The sequence below is a fragment of the Maniola hyperantus genome, chromosome 5 (assembly GCF_902806685.2).
Source record: "Maniola hyperantus chromosome 5, iAphHyp1.2, whole genome shotgun sequence".
Taxonomy (NCBI): Eukaryota; Metazoa; Arthropoda; class Insecta; order Lepidoptera; family Nymphalidae; genus Maniola; species Maniola hyperantus.
In genome coordinates this window covers 3,000,732-3,023,728 of record NC_048540.1, presented here as the reverse complement: position 1 = coordinate 3,023,728, position 22,997 = coordinate 3,000,732, and the positions used below count along the sequence as shown (strand labels likewise).

General features: G+C 36.7%; 1 protein-coding gene and 1 long non-coding RNA gene across 2 annotated transcripts in view; one reads left to right on the top strand and one right to left on the bottom strand.

Annotated features, from left to right (window-relative positions):
• Positions 1-22,997, top strand: part of ko (Stork-head domain-containing protein knockout) — a 240,075-nt gene that overhangs the window by 152,152 nt on the left and 64,926 nt on the right. The window lies entirely within an intron of this gene.
• Positions 1-22,997, bottom strand: part of LOC138402369 (uncharacterized) — a 352,933-nt gene that overhangs the window by 328,987 nt on the left and 949 nt on the right. The gene's annotated exons all lie outside the window — the stretch shown is intronic.

Genomic DNA, 22,997 nt, shown 5'->3' with positions numbered 1-22,997 from the left:
CAAACAAAACGTGGTATGGGAACAGCGACGCAAAAAGTATTTTTTTATATTACGGAAATCTCGCCTGCAATCTAGCCTAGAGGTAAAGACGTCAGCCTTTTTTCGGGAGGTCTGGGGTCCAATTCCAGGCACGCACTTCTTACTTTTTAAAGCTTGCTTTAACAGTGAAGGAAAACATCGTGAGGAAATTTGAGTGACTGAGAGTCCTCCTTAGTGTTCTTAAAGGTGTGTAAAGTCTTCCAACCCGCACTGAACCAGCGTATCAGACTATGGCCTAAATCCTTCTTATTCTGAGAGGGGACTCGTGCTCAGTAGTGGGCCGGCGATGGGCTGTTGATAAAGATAATGATTTTTGCCTAGTGGCAAGACGTGATGATGCAGTTTATAATGGAATGCTATGACAGATTTTATTAAGCCCATGCCCCCTATTGTTAACGCTAACGCTAAGGCGTGTTTGAAAAAAAAAATTTAAACCCATGCCTACGCATAACTTTAAGACTGATATTTTTACGGAAACCTGGCAAACTACAGAAACAAATATTTATTTCTAGAATGTGTCTCCGTATTCAAATGAATATGCTCAATACGAATTATCTCCTCTTTTAATATCTAGGAGCCGCTGTGGACACGTTACAATCGCGCCGCGTTGTGTGTGACTCAAACTTTAGGATTACATAGCGTGTACCGGAGACATTAGCGAAAATAAAAATAGGTAATGAATTGTATCTTCAAAAGATTGGACTTGAAAGAAGATGACTGTACTCAGATGCTATTTATTAAACTTTGACTTTGACTGTGATAAGTTGGTTTTGGTCTGTAGTCGCTTCCGTTCCATTAACGGAAATGGACTTGTATGAAGTTAACTATGGCTCCAATGTTACATAACATCTATATGGGATTAAAAACAGAAAAAGCATGAATTTTAAGGGCGCCTTAAAAATTGTCGCAAAGTGCCGCGCGGAGACAGCACGACGCGCTGCGGCCGCGCTACCGCGCTACACGCTGGCCGAGTGCGGATTGGCAGACTTTACACACCTTTGAGAACATTGTGAAGAACTCTCTGGCATGCAGATTTCCTCACGGTGTTTTCCTTCACCTTTAAAGCAATTAATTTTTAATTGCTTAAAATGCACATACCTAACTCCAAAAAATTAAAGATGAAGATCGAAATCCCGACCTCCAGAATAGGAAGCGGACGTCTTAACCACTAGGCTATCACGGCTTAAACTATAAATAACCAGAAATTATAACAAATGATCTAATCGACGATGTGTGAATTTATTTCCCAACCGAAGTTTAGATCGGATGTTCTTCGGTTACGATAAAAGAACAAGTATAGCACGTCATGAGAGCAGCGAAAGTATTCTTAATGAGTTGCACCTCGGGCTATAAACGCCATACACAGGCTCAGAATTGACGTTCATTTGACACTCTTCCGACTCAAATAGATCTTGGACAAGGTCATTGTAAAATAACACTTGCTTACATTTAAATAGAGCATAATTTCCCTTGTGATGAATTTTCAAATCGGAAGTAGTGTAATATGCGCTAGCGCTTACAGTCATTTGTATGCGAAGACAATTGGAACGGGAGCCCGTAGGAAATCTCGAGGAAGTGCTTGATAAAAACTGAAAGTTTCTTTATCAGGTCATCTAAGCAAAGCAGGTAGGTAAGGTCTAGATCTGTATGTTATCTTTGTAAAATAAACTAGATGTACTAGTTGGGTCACAGTAGAATTGTGAGCTATGACATTTTTAAATTTAATTTTTAATAATAAATTTATATCTATAACTAGCTACTGGCCGCGACTTTGTACGCGTGGATTTAGGTTTTTGAAAATCCCGTGGGAAATCCTTGATTTTCCGGGATAAAAAATAACCTATGTCACTCTCCAGGACTCTAACTATGTATACCCGTGCAAAAAATCACGTCAATCCGTTGCTCCGTTGCGACGTGATTGAAGGGCAAACCAAAAAACCAACAAACAAACACACATTCACATTTATAATATGGGTAGATGGGTAGTGATAATTGAATCAGAAATTCAAATTTTTGATCATAAATAAAATATGGAAGCCGATTCTTGTTTGACCTAATAGGTGGAACGCTTGTTAATTGATAAGCAATAAAACAAAAATTATAAAAATTGAAACTTCACAGCACCATTTTTATACAATGTAGATTGTAGATATGAGGTGCGGTTAGAAGGTGTTTTTTCGTACTATATTTGCGCGGTCCCAGATTACTTGTGAGCCGCCAAGAAGATTAAATTGTAATATACCTTTCAGCTTGTCAAGCATCTCTTAAAAATTTGCTACGAGCTCTCGGACCAAATTGTGCGTATGCAAGCAACGTCGACGGCGACGCCTAGATCGATGTTGATGTTTCGTACTGACAAGCAAATTAGCCAGCCTTTGTCTCGTTTAGACGTATTGGCCGTGATAAGTGATTGAAAGGGTCCAGATAACATGACCAGTGTGCTTAGTATGAGATTTTACAACTCATTAACGTTGATAGAATTCGAGTGTCGAAACATTAAAGAAAAATGGACCGTAGTAAGCCTTGTTTTAAAGCTTAATTTTGTCTCGATACATCTACAGCCAGCGCAGCGCGATCAGAAACCTGGTGAGGTAGTGAACCTGTTACTTTACATTAAGAACTTTTTAGGTCCATTTCACTCTAAGTGAGTTCAATTCTCAGTGCGTATGTCAAAAATTCAACTTTACAGGAGAGTAATATAACTATATAAAATATTCGTTAGTGATTCGTTATTGATGTATAATGTTTTGAAAAAGGATTTGAAATGAAGTTATTGACGAAATAAAAGACGTTTTATTAAAATATGAATCGGGTGAACTATCTTCATGGAATCTCGTTAAAATGTTAAAACCCACCAAAAATAACCTACGCACTGTTAGAACTTCACTAACGTCTTGACATCTTGTGTTTCGACAATCGAATACAGTATTGGTAACGTATAATCTCGCACTAAGCACACAGACGTGGTGTTCAATTATGCAGTTCATTTGATCTTGTATGAATGGAATTACATAGCGATATGACCAGATTGTTATTCAATGTTAGTTAACTGGTGAAACTTTCTTCTATCAACGATACACATTGTCGAAAAGATTGTTTTGGTTGACGATTAAAACTTTCACCTTAAGAAAACAAACTGCCTTTATTAAAATCAAAGTAATTACATCCTAATTGGAATTTATATCGAAATTGATCCGGCCGCAGACGACCGATAAGATACAGTCCTAATAAAGTCGCCGAAAACAGAAAACAGGACATTGTTTTTACCAATTTAGTGCGTTAAATAACTTTTTTTGGAATTTTAGTAAAATATCTCACAACAAAACGGTCCTGCTAATTTAATTTACCAATTTTTGTAGAAAAGAAGGATAAAAATATAATACAGTATTTGTGTGCATGGTCTAACATTTATTTTTGGGGCTGTCTCTACTCGCCAAAAATATCCTACAGACAGGTAATCTAAACGAGAATTGTTTGTTTGTAATTTATTTCTCGTAAACTGTGCTGATGTATTTAGGTAAAATGTTTAACTTTTCAATTGACTCTGCAATTCTCCATTGTAAGGTCTACATCTCCTGAGGATGCTCCGATGTCTGGACGGAACGTACGTCGAGTGTGTTTTGTGATTTGTGTGGTGATGCATATTGATTGCTTGGTGGCTGGCTTTTCCTGCATGCTTAGCAGTGGGAGGGCGGGTGGTGCATATCGCATGCTGCATGTTGCACCATACAGATTTGAACTGTTTCAGCAGATTATAGCAAATTTTGGTTCCTTGTACATCGAGCGAGCTTGGTCATTTTATCGATGTCGGTTAAAAACAGTCTCGGTCAAAATCGTTTCCGTCAGGCCTTATTTATTTCAAGTATCATAAAAGACAATCGAAATTTTTCCGCAATGTTACGAATAAACTAAATCGTCAAATTTACATAAAATGTCGATAACAAATCGAATGGAATCATTCAGGAAACTATTATGCGAGCGACGGTGCTCTGACGGTGCTCAATTTTGGTTATACCGTTAAGAAGTCGACTAACTATTAACCTGGTTCCCGACAGTAACCGTAAACAATAACTAGCGAGCGGCAATTCCATAAATGTAAGAAGCCTTCACGACTGTACCATGTGTGACCCCAGGGCTCTTAGAGTCCTTTCAGTCACGCCACAGTCACAATAGTTATGAAACTTATAACAAGGCTTCACCTGCACTAACAGGCGTCAAATTAGGCTGTGAAACGACTAGGTATGTGACATGGGCCGTCGTGGCAGACAGCGTGTCAAAAATTTCAAGTCATCCTTAGTGCTCAAATACATAATATTTGACAGATGACAACTCACAGAGAGAGAGAGAGAGAGACGAGGAGACCAGACCTTTGTTATTAAAAAAAAGTTTTTCCGTGTTTTGTCTCCAACACGTGGAGGAACAATCAATGACTATGAAGTTTGGATCATGGTGGATTTGGGAAATAGCACGTAACAAAGTTATAAAATTTGTTACGTCAAACATCTTCTACATTTACTTAGCTGATAATATATTATGAAAGAATAGTGATTATCTTATCCTTACTTATTTTAACTGCGGTAACGCAATTTTAGACAGCTGCAGAGAGACCATAAATGACGTACCACTGCTTGGCGTCATTTTTGTCATTGTAGTGTCCGGTATGGTGGTGGTCCGTCTAGATAGACACTTATTACGATTGAAAGCGATCCCTGACGAGAAAGTAGCAGTAATTGTACGGAATTCACTTACACCTATATTAAGATTCTTGGAATCTGATAAATAATTAGGTAAAGTGTCCGCTACACCCGCTTCTTAAAACCTTCGACTGTCCAGCGACGTTTATATGAAATTATTCATAATAAACACCCTTTATGGCACAGACAGGATGTGTTTTTGAAAGCCATCTTTCATACAGCTAGTTAATTTTTTCGGTGTCAGTGTAAAATTCACTACAACACGTCCAATCTACTGACGCAAAAAAAAAACAATTAAGAGAAGTGTACTCTGACCACGCTGCATACAAAATAAATATTTAGTTTGATTGTCATTTGATTTAAATCAATCAAACTTGATAAAATTTTGTAGGCACGTTCTATAATCAAATATTATCTATTGTCTGTGGTTTGTTTAAGCTCCGTAAAAATATTAGTTTCTAACTTACACGAGCTCAGTGATTTCATGCAAAATATCTCGAAACCCGTGTGTGACTTTGAAACGACATTATCATAATCAACCGTTCCCAGCCGGACATAAGTCTCTTGTATGGACTTCTACACGTCACTAGATCTACAAGAAGACATCTCGAAGCTTCCTGAACACTGTCCAGTCGAGTGATGAAACTACATATTTTAATAGAAATGTAGCACAGACACAGATACTTATTTGTTTCTAAAACGTGTCTGCTTACATTAACTTTTTTTTTTAAATCTTGATTGGTAAATATTCAAAAAGAGAATCATACAATGTACGTTTGTATGTAGGGAACGCTCGAGGTGATCTCTTCTTAATTTCTGAAAACCTAAGAGCTTTCTTGTCAACAATAAAATATTTGTCAGAAAGTACTAAGTAATTGAGAACCATAATTGGCACGTGAGTCGTAAAAGCTGTCAAAATTAAATAAAGGGTTGAAAACAAAGGGTGTATGAAGTTGAACTATTTAATTGGCGAATGTTTGTTTATTATTTACTAGATGATGCCCGCGACTTCGTCCGCATGGATTTAGGTTTTTAAAAATCCTATGGGAACTACTCAATTTTCCGGGATAAAAAGTAGCCTATGTCCTTCCCCGGGAAGTAAGCTATATCTGTACCAAATTTCGTCAAAATCGGTTGAGCCGTGAAAAGTTAGCAGACAGACAGACAGACAGACACACTTTCGCATTTATAATATTAGTATGAATTAATGAAAAATAAATAATCTAACAGGTCTCCCCTCTTAAAAGTATCAGCAACTTTTCGTTTTGTTCTCTTATCGTTTTTTTTGTCATACTTGCCGTATTGGATTTATCATAAACGTCTATAGTACAGTGCGACAAGGCTATCTTGGCACGTGGCGAAAATCGGAACTAACGTTGCCGTCAAGTGTCCCCTTTGTTCTTGTTTGAGTATTCTAAGCCTTTGTTCTCCAACAACGCCCCCCTGTCAATGTCATTCAAGTGCCAAGAGAGCCTTGTCACACTGTAGTAGCCTTTGACACGCCAACATCTCAACAGCTTAGCGGACTGAAATCCGAAAGGTCGCCAGTTCAAACCTCACTCGTTGCACTATTGTCGTACCCTTCTCACTCTGAGAGGAGACCTGTTAATGATGATGATGATGATATTATCGTCGAATCTGCAAATAGATCGGTAATGAATGCGATAGACGGTTCGATAGCTATACAAAAAAAATACGACAGTAGCGGCATTCGCAAATAAACGATAATTAAAAGCAATTAACTACGTCCTTGGACATATGAAAAAATAATTATTAAAGTAAAAAGAAACACTTTCAATCTCAATAGTGAAAACGATATTTGTTCAATGCATTCAATTCAAATAGAGTTGAGTGGTTGGAAAATACGTATTGATTTCAATTTTAAAAATAAACACGTTTCTGAACAAATTCTTTCACTTATCAATGAGTGTGGCAATTCATTGCATTAATAACCGTACCTTCAAAAAACAAATACGGTGAGCGCACCAGTGCATACATGATCCCTCGCCTAATAAACACTTTAGATAACAAATTTAGAAATGAACTAACTAGATTTAATTTAAAATATAAGCTAAAATCCAATTATATTTATATTTACAAATTGTAATGATCCCCATTTTTGTATGAAATTTAATGTAATAAGGGTTTCTTTTACACATTAAACATTTAACAATTTACATTGTTTATAGAAGCACTATTATTATGTATTAAGAAGTAGACGGAATGACACACTTTTTAAACCTTCGTGGTTTTTTGCTGTGTCTAATTTGGATTTGTTAAACATTCTTTATGTTGGTAATTTAAAATATATATATATATATTGAAATTCCACGATATATATATATCGTGGAATTTCAATTTGAATGTCTACTTTTTGATAAAGACTGAAGATGGTATCTTATAAGTTTATTAATTTAGAATTTCGTTCATAGTACTACCTTTGCAAAAATAGTAATAACTATAGTAGTATCATTCAAATCTAAATTATATTAATCAGTACCCATATTATAAATGCGAAAGTATGTTTGTCTGTTGGTTTATTGGTTTTTCGGTATGTTGATTTGCTGATTTGTCGGTTTGTCGCAACGGAACAACGGAACAACGTGATTTTTTTCATGGGTATAGTTAAAGACCTGGAGAGTGACATAGGCTACTTTTTATTCCGGAAAATTATATGATAGAGCTTCAAGCAAACTTGACATTTCTATAGTTTATTGTAGGAGCAAACTAATATTATTATTTGTTCATTACAATATCTTGTTACCGGAAACTTATAATAATAACAACTGCGTGTAACCAGCGACACAAATGTTCCACTAGGTGTGGCACTTCATAGTAACAACATGTTCCAAGTTTCCAACGAACATCAGTGTCCGTACTCCTGTCAATCGTAATCTGCTTTAGACGCAGTCCATTTCTACGAATATAAAAGTTAGAACGGACTATAGGTACTAAAACTAAATAAATAAATAAATAAATAAAACGTTTATTTTTCAATCATATAGTTACACACATACATGGGTTTGATCTTGAACAATTAGTGCTTAATATTATGAATGTTACAAGATCAAGAACTGGCTATCCTAGCTAGATTTTTAGATCTGTGTTAAGGATAGCCAGCCCTCTCCCTCGGTTATCTAAAAAGTAATAAATAAATAAATTTTTTGTAGAAAGTTGTTAATCTATAACGTTTTACATTTAAATAAACGTATGAACCTAGATTGTTGCAAAGGAAATCTATGGGTGTGTGTGTGTGTGTGTTTGTGTGTGTGTGTGTGTGTGTGTGTGTGTGTGTGTGTGTGTGTGTGTGTGTGTGTGTGTGTGTGTGAGTAAGTGTAAATGTGTAGGGGTGGGTTATGTGTATATTAAGTAATGTTGTGTAAGTAAATTAAAATAATAAATAAATAAAAAATAAATAAATTATATTTATTTCTATTCACTTTAGTTATTATTATTTATTGAGAATATAGTAGATGTACTGATAGATTGTAAGAAATCTTCTGTTTCGTCATAAGATTTATTCAACAAAAAGGATATAACTTTCTTTTTACACTGAGTAAGCGGCAACTTAAAGATGGGTAATTCTGCATTAATCTTATTATATAGAAATGGGCCAAGATAGTAGTAGAATCGCTTTGTAAAGGCTAATTTAGGCGCACGTAAGGTGCAGATCTTATCTTGACGCCGCTTTTCAATATATCTGTATGGAGTATTTTTGTGCTGGTGTATAATTATATTTAAAATAAAAAGCTTTCTGACACTAAGGACGCCACAATCCTTATACAATAACGTAGTAGGAAAGAGGATAGGCCGAAAAGTTGCCACCTTTAGTATAGCCCGCTATACCGTAAACTACCGTAAACTACCTACTCAAATATGATAATGTAAATAACAATTTAGAGTTATCGCGCACGTTTAATTTTTACAAATAGACTACGTCTAAAGCATGATTGACATGATCATGCGGACACCGATGTTGGTTGGAACATGTTACTATGAAACGCTGCATCTAGACGAACATTTATATCGTTGCGTGTAACAGATTGAATGACTCCGTAATTCAATCGATCGCTTTCCCTATATTAGCTAAGCTTTTCCTGTCATGCCTCTGGTGAGTATTTAAATGCCGCTGATGCAAATCGAGGAAATAATACGGTTTCCTTGCGTTTCAAAGATTTTCACCAGTCAGCGATGTGCGTGATAACTGGACATTGATTTGACAGATCGGACGTAACCAAACATGCCAAACACATAAGCCGACAACGCACGACCAACTTATACTTACAGCCAATCACAATTATATCAAAGTAATTGCGACCTTATTGAACTGAATAATAATTCAATCAGTAATAAATGACTTACGTAAATGTATCGTTAGAACAGTAGTTGACGAGCGTTGAATCGATCTTGATGGTTATCGATCTGACGTCGAGGCAATCGTAATCGATATTTACGAAAGTGAATGTGAAATTCGATAGACTCTAAAGAAAGCAAAGGTTAACCATTATGACGGTAAAGATGTACGTGAGCTCGGATCTGCTATTAAATTATCGGAGCGATTCGCATACATCAATTGGACTATTAGGATGAAGGATGATAAGGAATTTATTAAGCTTTCATTTCGATGAACGTAGAATCAGAATGAAAACAGACACGATTATTTGTTGAAAACAATCCAAGACACTTCATACTAATCATTATGATCCAATGGTACTGATAATGCGAAGAAGCGTGCACTACCATGATCCAAACAAACATCCAAACGTTCTTCCCAGTATTGGGGACAATACATCATGATCAACCCATAACCGGCTCACTACAGAGAACGGGTCTCCTCTCAGGGTGAGAAGGGTTTTGACCATAGTCTACCACGCTAGCCGTGTGCGGATTGGTAGACTTCACACACCTTTGAGAACATTATGGTGAACTCTCAGGCATGCAGGTTTCCTCACGATGTTTTCCTTCACCGTTAAAGCAAGTGAAATTTAATTAATTAAAACGCACATAACTCCGAAAAGTTAGAGGTGCGTGCCCGGGATCAAACCCCCGACCTCCGATTAGAAGGTAGACGTCCTAACCACTAGGCTATCACCACTTCTATTGGGGACAATACGCAGAGCCTCAATAGCTCAACCGGTAAAAGAGTGGACTGAAAACCGAAAGCCCGACGGTGCAAACCCCGCCCGTTGCACTATTGTCGTACCTACTCCTAGCACAAGCCTGACGCTTAGTTGGAGAGGAAAGGGGAATATTAGTCATTTAACATGGCTAATATTCTTGTAAATAAAAACTCTCAGCTTTTATAAAATAAGGAAGGTCTGGCACGCGCTGGCTCTTAGGTCATCAGGTAAGTAGGTACTACAAAGTCGGCAATATTTGATATGTGTCGCGTCGTTTATGTCAAGTGGGCATATCATTGAGTCATATATTTTACGAGTGCTACAGTAGTTTGCCAAGTTTAAACGGGTTTGCTTGAGAGTTGAGGTTGACATACGAACACCGTTAGTTTGCCCGGTACCATTGACCCGTGCCTTTCTTTGTCCGGTCACATACGTACCACAATTAACTGTTAACAATCGTATCTAATTTTCTATCTTTCATATGAAATTGCTCCTTAACTTTCTCTCCAGTGTGCGATGAAAACCGTTTTATATCTGTGTGCTCTGCTTGTTTGCTACCAATTGAAAAAAGTATTATGAAAAATGAATAATCCATACTTATCAGTACCCATATCATAAATGTGAAAGTGTGTTTGTTGGTTTATTGGTTTGTTGGTTTGTCCTTCAATCACGTCGCAACAGAGCAACGGATCGAAGTGATTTTTGCATGGGTACCTATAGTTAAAGACTTGGAGAGTTACATAGGCTACTTTTTATCTCGGAAAATCAAAGAGTTCCCACGGGATTTTTAAAAAAATTTAAATCCATGCGTACGAAGTTGCGGGCATCAGCTTGAAATATTATAAATGCAAAAGTGTGTCTGTCTGTCTGCTAACTTTTCACGGCCCAACAGTTTAACCGGTAGGGATGAAATTTTGTACACAGTTAGCATACATCCCGGGGACGGACAGGCTACTTTTTATCCCGGAAAATTAAAGAGTTCCCACGGGATGGAAGTACCATTTTTGCAGTGATTTTATTTCCGAGTTGATCTTAAAATCCGGTATTGATGTCCCAAATAACTTCAGTGTATTTTACATACCTATCTATACGAGACATTACACTAATATGCTATTCATACAAAGTATACTAGATCAAATGCATATAACACACTTTCAAAGGAAAAACTCTATTACAAAATTGGTGTTGTTAGTGCCTTCGCGGTGATTTCCTCACATTACGTGTGCTATGAGAACTGACAAGATGGAGCATTCTATCCTACTTGTCATTCTTTTGTTACGCACCACAATTGTCTTGTTTAGGCTACATTTACATGGGCCACTTTACTACGCAATTTTTTTGTTTAGATATGACATGCATCATCTTTTTTAGTGTTCCATACCCCAAAAGGAAAAACGGAACCCTTATGGGATCACTTTGTTGTCTGTCTGTCTGTCTGTCTGTCAAGCAACCTACGGGGTACTTCCCGTTGACCTAGAATCATGAAATTTGGCAGGTAGGTAGATCTTATAGCTGACATTTGGGGAAAAATCTGAAAACCGTGAATTTAGGGTTAGATCACACAAAAAAATTAAATTGTGGTTATGAACTAATAATTAGTATTTTCAACTTTCGAAGTGAGTGACTATATCAAGTGGGGTATCATATGAAAGGTCTTCATCTGTACATTCTAAAACAGGTTTTTATTTATTTGCATTATAGTTTTTGAATTATCGTGCAAAATGTCGAAAAATACGACTGTAGTACGGAACCCTCATTGCGCGAGCCTGACTCGCACTTGGCCGGTTTTTTTATTGTTGACTGGCTTTATCTTGATTTCCTTGCTCTTGGTGGTAGATTAGATGTTATGCATTCAGAACTGCAATGTATTATGCAAAAGGGTATTGTAGGTACTTACCGAAAATAATCGATTCTCTATAAATATCACCAAACCCCAAATATCAAATATGTTAGGCACTTTAGGTACATAATCACAGATTCAAAAAAGTGTTCAGGAAAATGGCAGAATAAAACATATAATAATTAATTATGATATTATAATACAATTAGTTAGTTTTATCGCTAAATAGCCATTAGGCAACCATAAGAGTAGGTATGTCTAATGCAAATGAATTGATATAAAAATTATTTAGTTAAGAAACTTGTCACGTTTTCTATATTCAATCTACGTGTAATCTATAGACTTACTAGATGATGCCTACGACGTAAAAAGTAGCCGAAGCCTATGAAAAGTAGCCATTTCCGGGATGAAAACTGCTGTGCTGGGCTGTGAAACATAATTATTAACGTTGTTATTTTAAAAAATTCATGATTTCAGAAAAATATAATTGGCGCTGAGTAACATATCGATGAATTATAATCTACATCTAGATTGAATATAGAAAACGTACGTATATACAGTAAACGTACGTATATACAAGACTTTGTTGTAAGAGCGTTAGGCTCCCTGCCTAACGCTCTTACAACAAAGTCTATTACAGAAAATGGTGCACTCAAATCATGAATGTAGCCCATTATAAAATATAATATCCGTCCCGGCTGTACTCACGTGTTTAGTCGACGTTAACCTGTCCTTTTTCAAGGGACACGCGCTGCCCCCCCGTTTTTGGGGTGTTGAAAAAGGACCCCAGATGGGTTCGAAACTAGTCGGGCTAACGTCGACTAAACACGTTAGTACAGCCGGGACAGATATTATTTATAATGGAAATCACTCACAGTAGTCTAAACGCTAAAATGTAGCCCATATGAGTCGAGCCTTAGGTCTCATACCGTTGCACCGTTCAGTAAGCATAGAATCACCCAGCGTGGCCTTGTATTGTGTTACAACCGCAAACCGATATCTTAAAGTATGTTGTTACTCCTCAATTGATACACAGTTTCTACGAGATATGGACCATCCGGGTCAAGGTTTATGTTACAACCAGTGGCATAGCTAGATATCCAAGGGCCCTGGGGCAAATCTAAAAATGGGGCCCCACTGCTATCTAAACTGGTTAGGTTTTATCAAGTAAAAAATATTAAATATACAAATACATTCACAGAAATAATTTAGGGTAATTCCTTAGTAACTTTCGAATTTCTCTCAACTGAGTTGCCATGATTAAAGTCAGGTTGCAACCTGTCAATATTTATTTTGAAAATGGGAGAAATTTTCAAAACTTTAGTTCGATCGAGATTTTCTAGTAAGGATTCGAGGGCCCCCTGAGCTTTAGGGCCCCGGGGCACTGCCCCGCATTACCCCTAGGTAGCTACGCCACTGCTTACAACTCCATTCATTGTTTTCAATTTTAAACATGCTGTTAGACGGTCTAGATTTTATCAATTACTAGCTGTTGTCCGCGACTTCGTCCGCGTTCCGTGGGACCTGTCTTCTGAACTGTTCTTGAACTATTCCAAAAAAATTACTTATTTCATAAACCTTGTCCTAACAATTCTTGTCCTAACAATTACAAAAACAAAAAAGAATTATGCAATTTGGTGCAGTCGTTCGGCAGTTATGTGGGTAGGTACATATTATGTACATTTCGGCGATTCGTTTTTATTTATATACCTACAGATTATAACTTGGGTGTCGGCCAGAGCTAATATATAAGCATTTTAAGGGCTCATGCCCACTAAAATTTTCATGGCGTCCATTTTGAATTTTTTATTATTTGTTGTTATAGCGGCAATAGAAATACACACTATGTGAAAATTTCGACTCTCTACCTATTACGGTTCATGAGATACAACCCGCTGACAGACAGGCGGACGGACAGCGGAGTCTTAGTAATGGGGCCCCGCGTTTTACCCATTCGGTACGGAACCCAAAAAAGCACGAGGGACCCAGGTCATAAGGTGGTGAGGATGAAATTGCTTAGTAGATATTATGTGATAAAAAGTAAGAACGATTAAATCTAGACCTTGGCATTGACTTTCATCCGCCTAATTCTCAAACAACCAGGTAGAGACGGTCTTTGTGTAATTACTAATTAGCTTTTAAAGTGATTTCATTTCCGGTTGACACGTCGGGTAGGTAGTTAGTTACATGAGAGAGTTTAATTATATTTATTGATATGATAGAAAATTATCAAGTTTTACATACGTAAAGATAGCGAGTTCACACGCTGTGTTCCGGGACATTTCCTTTTGCAACGATCAATGTTATTTTATTTTATGTCACGTATAATTATATTAATATTCTTGCGATTCGTCGCGTCAATTATATTACTATCAGCACCAGAATATACCTAACACTATGACTTTTTTGTTCAAATGGGTTTCTATAAAGCGATTTTTAAAAATCTGCCCGTTAATAAATGTATTTTTAATTGATTTTGATGTGGTATTTTTACCATTATCTTATTGTACCAGAGTTTTGTTACCAGTTACCAAATTGGTAGATCTACTGCGAGACATAGGTCTAATGCAAGAATCTTCACATAACACAGCCTTGCGCAGGTCTGACCAAAGACTCGCAGCGATCAAAAGTATTGATTGATGTGAATAAACTAATTTTATTTCAAAACAGTAATTACTAAGCTGTGATAGCCTAGTGGTTAGGACGTCCGCCTTCTAATCGGAGGTCAGCGGTTCGATCCCGGGCACGCACCTCTAACTATTCGAAGTTATAAGCGTTTTATTTTTTTTAAATCTCCACTTGCTTCAACGGTGAAGGAAAACATCGCGAGGAAACCTACATGCCTAAGAGTTCTCCATAATGTCCAAAGGTGTGTGAAGTCTACCAATCCGTACGTGATAGACTATAGCCAAAACCCTTCTCACTCTGAGGAGAACCGTGCTCTGTAGTGAGCCAGCAATGGGTTGATCATGATGATGATGAATTACTAAGATCTCCTATGACTTCTTCTCGTGACATAGATTCAGAATGTGTACATTCATTACAGCCTCTTAAATAGGTACTTGACGGTTCAAATGAGCTTGTAAAAGCTGCTCAAATAAACATATTGCTATTATTTTGAATTTGAGTGTAAGCTTTGTTTGATTTGCTTTAATAGCTTTTTAAGTGCAGTTGTATCCGGTTAACATATGAAACGTTTCTTTAGATATGACAAAATGATCGAGCACCTACTTGACCTACGCTAGTGATTTCCTATAATATTTTCTTTATTGTATCGATAAGTCATATTGTAATATTAATAACGTATCAAATTTCGTCAATTTATAAGAATGTCGTGTGGGTTGATATGACAAATTCATATATTGTAAATTTTTCACTGTGTGTAATACTTTAACTGCTAAGAAATTTAATCCGAATAAACTAAAAATTATTGTTTATGATTGCCTAATCTGAAGAATTTATTTCTGAATATAGTTTTTATTTACAATTTGTTTTCTCATACTTTACTTCTTTTCTTTATGTTCTTCTATGTTCGTCTAAATTTTTATTCGTTAATGTAGTTTAGAAGATTAATCATGGATTTCTTAAACCATAATTATTGCTTTCTACAAGAAATAATTGTCATCAAGCGCAAGCACATTTTGAAATAAAAAAGCATCTATGTATATAAATAGATCTACTACATTTTCTCGGTGGTCGTAGTTTAACATTAGTAAGTAAATCGATCATCTGATCGATAATAACTTAAGCCTTGTTTCCCAACACTAAGCTTGTCATACCTTAGGAATAAATGTAATCGGATAGAATTAACTTTAACCGGATTCTAGTAAACGGTCATAATAATATCATTTTAAAGAGAAAGGTACAATTTGGATTTATGTTACCAGATTGAGGTTAAATCTGAATAAAAAAAACGCAATATGTGATGTTTTGCCAAAATTAGAAAACGTTAAACAAAACCCACGTTCCTTTGCCATAGCTAGATTGAAATCGGCACGAAATTTCTTAAAACGCCACTTATGTCTTTACCTAGAATCTGTATGGGGAAAGATCTTGTAAACATCGGAGCCCACATATATCTTCGCCTACGCGAACACCTCTACAATTTCTCGTTTAACAGATTTCAAAAGTTTCTCACAGTCATTAACCTGATGAGTAAAAATGTCTAAAAGCGGAATTTTATTAAGTAGCACTTGTATGTTACTTATTTTTAAACGAAGTTGGTAAACAATAATGACATTCGAAATCTAGTACGTCTGCAGTTAAGTTTTTTCCAAAAAAATGTGCATCTATTTTATGTAACTTTACTTTTTACCTTGACTGTTACTTATAATAATTTTATGTATCATACCTTCATACCTAAATAAAATTCGTTGTTACTTACAATATTTTGAACTTATAGTCCTAAATACAATAGTGTACCATCATTGTAATGCAAATAGTAATAAATCTATATAGTTATCTATATAGTTCATCTTATTTTACAAAATATTTTAGTCATCCATCTAAATTCTAGTTACCAACCAATTTCGAATCTCTGACGCTCTTAAACACCAATCCACGCTTGCTCAACCTGGTGGATGGGTTCAACCCTTCTCCTTCTGTGGGGAGACCCATACTCAATAGCGAGCCGGGCGATAGGTTGAGATACTGATGACTAGCAAACGAGTATAATAATCACAAAAAACAAAAAAGAAGACCCAATAACGCGCGGCTGTTATATAGAAAGTAAAAACAGAGTGGCAAAAAATAGGAAGACGTTTCTATTAGGTTAAAAGAAATTATAACGAATACAAGCGGCAACAATAGAATCGACCATCTCGCTCCAATTCCCAGAATGCTGTGATAGTTTCTAATCCTAAATCATAACAGGGCTGCCAGGTGAAAAATGCAACACGCACGTACGACTCTTTCAGGGCTGGTGTATGATACCAGCACTAAAAAAGTTGCCCGCCCAGGGAAAAATTAAAAGAAAAGTCGTACACTATTAAAATCTTCATATTTATTTTTATTTTATTTTATTAACTAGCTTATGCTCGCGACTTCGTCTGCGTGGACTACACAAATTTTAAACCCCTATTTCACCTCCGTAGGGGTTGAATTTTCAAAAATCTTTTCTTAGCGGATGCCTACGTCATAATAGCTATCTGCACACCTCCCGATCCGTCCTGTAGTTTGAGCTGTACGTTGTAGATCAGTCAGTCAGTCAGTCAGTCACTTATACGCAAATTATCGTGTCAAATAAAAAAGAACTAATATTATTATTATTAGCATTAGTAATAATTAAGACTTTAATATTTATAAAAAGGAAAATAATTAAAAGCTAAAGATATTTTCTTTTTTTGTCTGCAGTATTTTCCTTTTTGTTCTCAAGTCGAATCATCTCATCTGTGGCCGTCTGTGGCTTAAAACATCAGATTAGTACAGATTCCGCTGTAGATTTGAATAAATTGCTTTGCCAATAAGTGGCTATTCGTTAATTCATCGGATAACATTTCGCAATCAGCGCTCGGTGTTATAAAAACCTGCAGTTTTTAATTTTTTTATCAGATTTAGCTTAAAATATTCTGAAATTTTTGTGGTAAATGATTAATAGTCATATAATCGTACCTTTCCTGTACGCTTTCGATGCTTAGGTACCATAGTAGCTTTATTTTTAAGTGTACGTAATTAATGATCATCATTATATTATTATCTTACAAATCCGACTTATTGATAATCAAAAATTTGTGTACAATGTTACCTATTTTGAATAAATTATTTGGCTTTAACTTAGGTCGTACGCACGTATAATTTTACAATCCAAAAATCGTATTTAATTCCGATTTAAATCGTACATATGGCAGCCCTAAATCATAATGACTGGTGCCATATTCACATACGCGCAAGACGCTCCTGGATTCCGCTTGCATTGTTTATGTTTAATTAAGCTCTTTAACACTATCTCAGCTCAACGGTTGATAAAATAAGTGGAGTGAACTCTCAACTGTGTTTTGTTTTTTTTAATGACCTTTGGTTCTGAATATATTAGCATTAATTTAAATTGCCGTCATTATCTCGCGCGCGTCGCGCGTCGCGGACGAAGTCGCGGGCATCAGCTAGTACTATAATATTTTTGTTTGCTTTGTGCCATGTCTTGCCAAATAATACTAATTTTACATCCATTTTGCGTCTAAAAATAATAACTAGCTTATGCTCGCGACTTCGATCGCGTGGACTAGACGAATTTCAAACCCCTGTTTTACACTTTTAGAGATTGAATTTTCAAAAACCTTCCTTAGCGGATTCTACGTCATGATAGCTATCTGCATGCCAGTAGTTTGAGCTGTACGTTTATAGATCAGTCAGTCAGTCAGTCTTTTATATATTTAGATAATCATATCTATTTATCTGGTCTTACAGCATTGTAATATATTTATTATATTGTTGTTCCAGAACACTCATACATTTCAGGTTTATAATTTATGAACTGTATCTGCACTGTCTTGATTTTAGTTACTTATTTCTTCTTCCTCTTATTATACTTTCACTAGTATAATAGTGTGAAGTTGATGGTGAACCTAATAAACGAAATGAAAATAAGATATGACGATAAAGATCAAATTCTTTCATGTTTACTTCCCATTCGTTAAGTTCACACGTTCACCTTTTTATTATTTTATTTTCTCACCATCTATCATTTATCGCCATCGTCACAATTAGTTGCATTTTGAGTTTGGATAGCTCTATTCGTTTCTTTAGGTCTGAGACATACTATAATTTCGCTATCTAGAACTCACATTATCAACCCATCGCCGGGTCTCTAAAACACGGGTTTGCTATGACAATGGAGAAGGGTTGACTCGAAGAAAGAAAGAAAAAAACTCCCAGGGATGCAGGTTGTCCTCAAGATGTTTTCCTTCACGTTAAAGTAAATGATATTTAACGCAAAGTCATAGTCAAATCAGTAGGTATTATTGTACTCTTTTTGATAGTCAGTTGTTGGATTTGTAGGATGATATAGTGGTGATAATTAATTACATAAACTTCAAACTAAAGCTGCGAGGATTCCAAACGCGCCCCTGGTCTAAGAAGAGCCCAGAACAAACTCAGCACATAAGTAACTTCGAAAAGTTAGAGCTGCGTGCCAAGAGAAACTGAAGCATCACCTATATATAGTAGGTAATTGTATGTCAAAAACCTCTTCTCAAGTGCCAACTACAACTGTATAAAGTTTCAGCTCAACCGATGAACGATACGCGAACGGATAAGTAATTTACAAGACAAGCAAATATTGGCTACTGTTAAGTAAAAACCTCAATCATGTGAAGCAGTAGATAATGCAATATTTAACTTGACACGCGGAAAGAGTTGGTACGTACTTACCTATCAACTGCATGTGGGAGTACCCAACACAGGAAACAAATGGAGATTTTGATTTCTTGATTAGAAAATTAACTTTCTACTATGTAGTCACGCTCATTGAGCAAAACTTTTTAAAGCTACTTATATAAGTAAATACCTACACAATATGGATCATATAAAAGGCAAATTTTGTATTTTTAGAAACACTTCAGCCTTTTTTGGCACATTCTATGATATCTGGCATGGTATAGACATATGGCATAGATGCGATATAGTGCCTATCAGTCAGTTATACATACTAATATTATACCATGCGAAAGTGTGTCTGTCAGTCTGTCTGTCTGTCTGTCTGTCTGCTAGCTTTTCACGGCCCAACCGTTCAACCGATTTGGATGAAATTTGGTACAGAGTTAGCTTATATCCGGGGAAGGACATAAGCTACTTTTATCCCGGAAAATTGAAGAGTTCCCACGGGATTTTAAAAAACCTAAATCCCCGCGACGACAAGTCGCGGGCATCGTCTAGTAATAACATACCTCAAGGCCTGAGACTCTGATTGCCGGATTAGGTACCATGACTCACTCATTGACACAAACTGCTGACAACAACTGTAAGAAGTTCAGCTCAATCTAATGAACGATGTGCGAACTCATAGGTAACAAATAGACAGATAGACAATTTTAAATTTGTATTGAAACTCATAAACTTGAAAATAAGTAAAAGAAACGATCAATAACTTATCACAAAGGAACTGTAAATCTCCTTTCATTAGGGAATGCATAAATAATAGTGTGTATGGAATGGAAGAATCTGATTTCATAGTCCGATGATTTTGGCTTATTCTTATTCATTATAGTGTAGAGAAGAATGTATATTCGCTACTTTATCTATTTATATTTGGTTTCCAATAATAGTATATTACTGTTTTTCATTTCATTACTTTATATAGGTTTTATTTAATCGGAAGCTTTTGAAATTTTGAAGCTTTACTGGTAAAGATCATCTTTTTTTTAGGGTTCCGTACCTTAAAAGGAAAACGGAACTATCTTGCTGTCTGTCAAGAAACCTTAGGGTACTTCCCGTTGACCTAGAATCATGAAATTTGGCAGGAATGTAGGTCTTATATGCCAAATTTCAGCCCGATCCACCCAATAGTTTGAGCTATGCGTTGATAGATCAGTCCAGTCAGTCAGTCAACCTTTCCTTTTATAAATTTAGATTGATGTAGAGCGCATTTTGTTGTATAAACGCAGGCGTTACTTTGCGGAAGTCCATGATATACATGAACCAAAAGCTTAATTTGCTATAATCCGCTGAAACAGATAAATCTGTATGGTGCAACATGCAGCATGCCGAAATGCACCGCCCGCCCTCCCACTGATAAACATGCAGGAAGAAGCGGCCACCAGGCAAGCAATACGCACCACCACCACGCAGCACCACACAATCCCAAACACACTCGATGCACGTTTCGCCCCGACACTGGAGCATTCTCAGGAGATGTAGACCTTACAATGCAACAATTGCAAAGCATGCTTTTAAAATTAAGCTTTGGTTCATTGAGCGCATTTTGGTCTATCAGCCTCTTGGTCTAATATTCTTTTGCTGCATTTTCGGGCAATCTTGGCACAACTGGTGTAGATCGTTGACCTTGTTGATAGAAGAAACGAAAGTAATGCATTGTTGTTCTGCGACCTGAGGTCAAAGATCTGTCGCCGGCCATCTGTAAGGTATCTTCAGTACCATAGAATAAAGGAAAAGATGGACGGAGCCCTAACAAACTAGTTTATAAAAAGCAAGCTTTAGACATGACTAGCTGATGCCCGCGACTTCGTACGCGTGGATTTAGGGTTTTTAAAAATCCCGTGGAAACTTTGATTTTCCGGGATAAAAAGTAGCCTAAGTCACTCTCCAGGTCTTAAACCTTCAAAAAATCACGTCGATCCGTTGCTCCGTTGCGACGTGATTGAAGGACAAACCAACAAACGAACACACCAGCAAACCAATAACCAACAAAACTAACAAACGAACACACTTTCGCATTCATTATAAGGGCACTGATGATTTCCCGATCCACACGTTGGGTGAACAGTGTTGGAATCAGCGTTTGGGGCCAACGTGTGGAGCCGGCGTAAATTTATCTCTGGTCGCTGAGTGCCCTTCCTTCAAACCATAGACCTATTATAATTACATGTTTCAAACAGTTTTTTCTTTTAATTTTCACATTTCAAGGCAAATGGGAGGCTGAGACCGTATCTAGTGATACATACACTTTGCCGTATCTAGTCAATGTTCCTAGAGGCAAAACCCTTACAAGAACCAAATTAAAGCATTCGGTTCGATATCACGTAAAAAAGCGATAACCCAACTATTTTAAAAGATTGGCTACTCCAAATCTGTCTCATTCAAAGGCGGTCCGTTTTATAACTTTTTTTATGTTCTTACGTTTTCTTGTAGTCCATGTTTGTCTCACGAAGCTGCATCACGAAGTTCCTCGTGATTTCACGAAGCGTCACGCCGCGATCTGAGAAGATAGCGACTGATCGCATTCAAATTGGCGTGGATAATTTCGGAATTGTCTGCAAAGGTTATCAAGATTCAAGGACTGTTCATCCTAAGAGTCCGAACCGTCATGTTGGGCAATGTATAGCATTGTTTAAATGTCTTTGTTAGTTACTTTCCTATGACATAAAGTTGTCGAATCGTGAACTTTGAGCATGCACGATTGGTTACCATAATATTTATGAGATGTCATAATTGAGGTGACTCGAATGATTATTTTATTATTATTTTTCCTAACAATAGTCAAAACATCGTGAGGAGACCTGCACGCCTGAGAGTTCTCCATAACATTTTTCAAAGGCGTGTGAATTGTTCCAATTCTCACTTGTCCCTGCGTGGTGGACTATGGTCTAAACTCTTCTCAGTCTGAGAGGAAAACCCATACTCAGTAGTGGGACGGCGATGGATTGATGATGATGGTGATTATCTACCTTACTTATTTGACTTTCAAAAACTGAACATACTAGTTACCACATTTTAAAATTAAATTTTGACTTTAACCAACCGATTTAGTTATAACTTGCTTATGCTCGCGACTTCGTCCGCGTGACTTCGCAAATTTCAAACCCCTAATGCACCCCCTAACAGACGATTACGCATTGCACTTCCGTCATCCGAGTTAGGGTTGAACTTTCAAAAATCCTTTCTTAGCGGATGCCTACGTCATATATAAGCTGTGGTCAAATCAGCCCCCCAATTGTGTAAGAATAACACACCTTCTAAATTGACTAAATTGACAGGTCTAAATATATAGGGCTCTCAATGGATAAGGCATGGAAGCGCCGACATAACAACTCTTACGTGTGATGTGTGGCACAATTTACAAAATAAACGTTTTTCTTTCTTTCATTCACTAGATTTAGACTTGACTTAGTTTAGCGATGGCTACAACAGAATTATCCACTTATTACAGTTTCTAAATCGTAAAAGTATTTCAAAGAAAACTTTCTGTACCTAACCTAGTCTTAAATCTCAAGTTAATCTGGTGACAACTATAAGTTACTAGCTATGCCCGCGACTTCGTCCGCGTGGACTACACAAATTTCGAACCCCTATTTCACCCCCTTAGGGGTTGAATTTTCCAAAATCCTTTCTTAGCGGATGCCTACGTCATAATAGCTAGCTGCATGCCAATTTTCAGCTCGACCGTCCGTAGTTTGAGCTGTGCGTTGATAGATCAGTCAGTCAGTCAGGTCAGTCACCTTTTCCTTTTATATATTTTAGATAACTGATCACCTAATTACCTCTGTGTCTAGTTTAGTAGCATTAATGAAGGTAAAACTTGATATTCCTCATTCGATTAATGGTCAAAGTGGGGCACACCCGTGCTAGCACATTACGATTCTATATCGGTAGCTAAAAGTAAAAGTAACTGTGGACATCCTAATATTAAAAGAT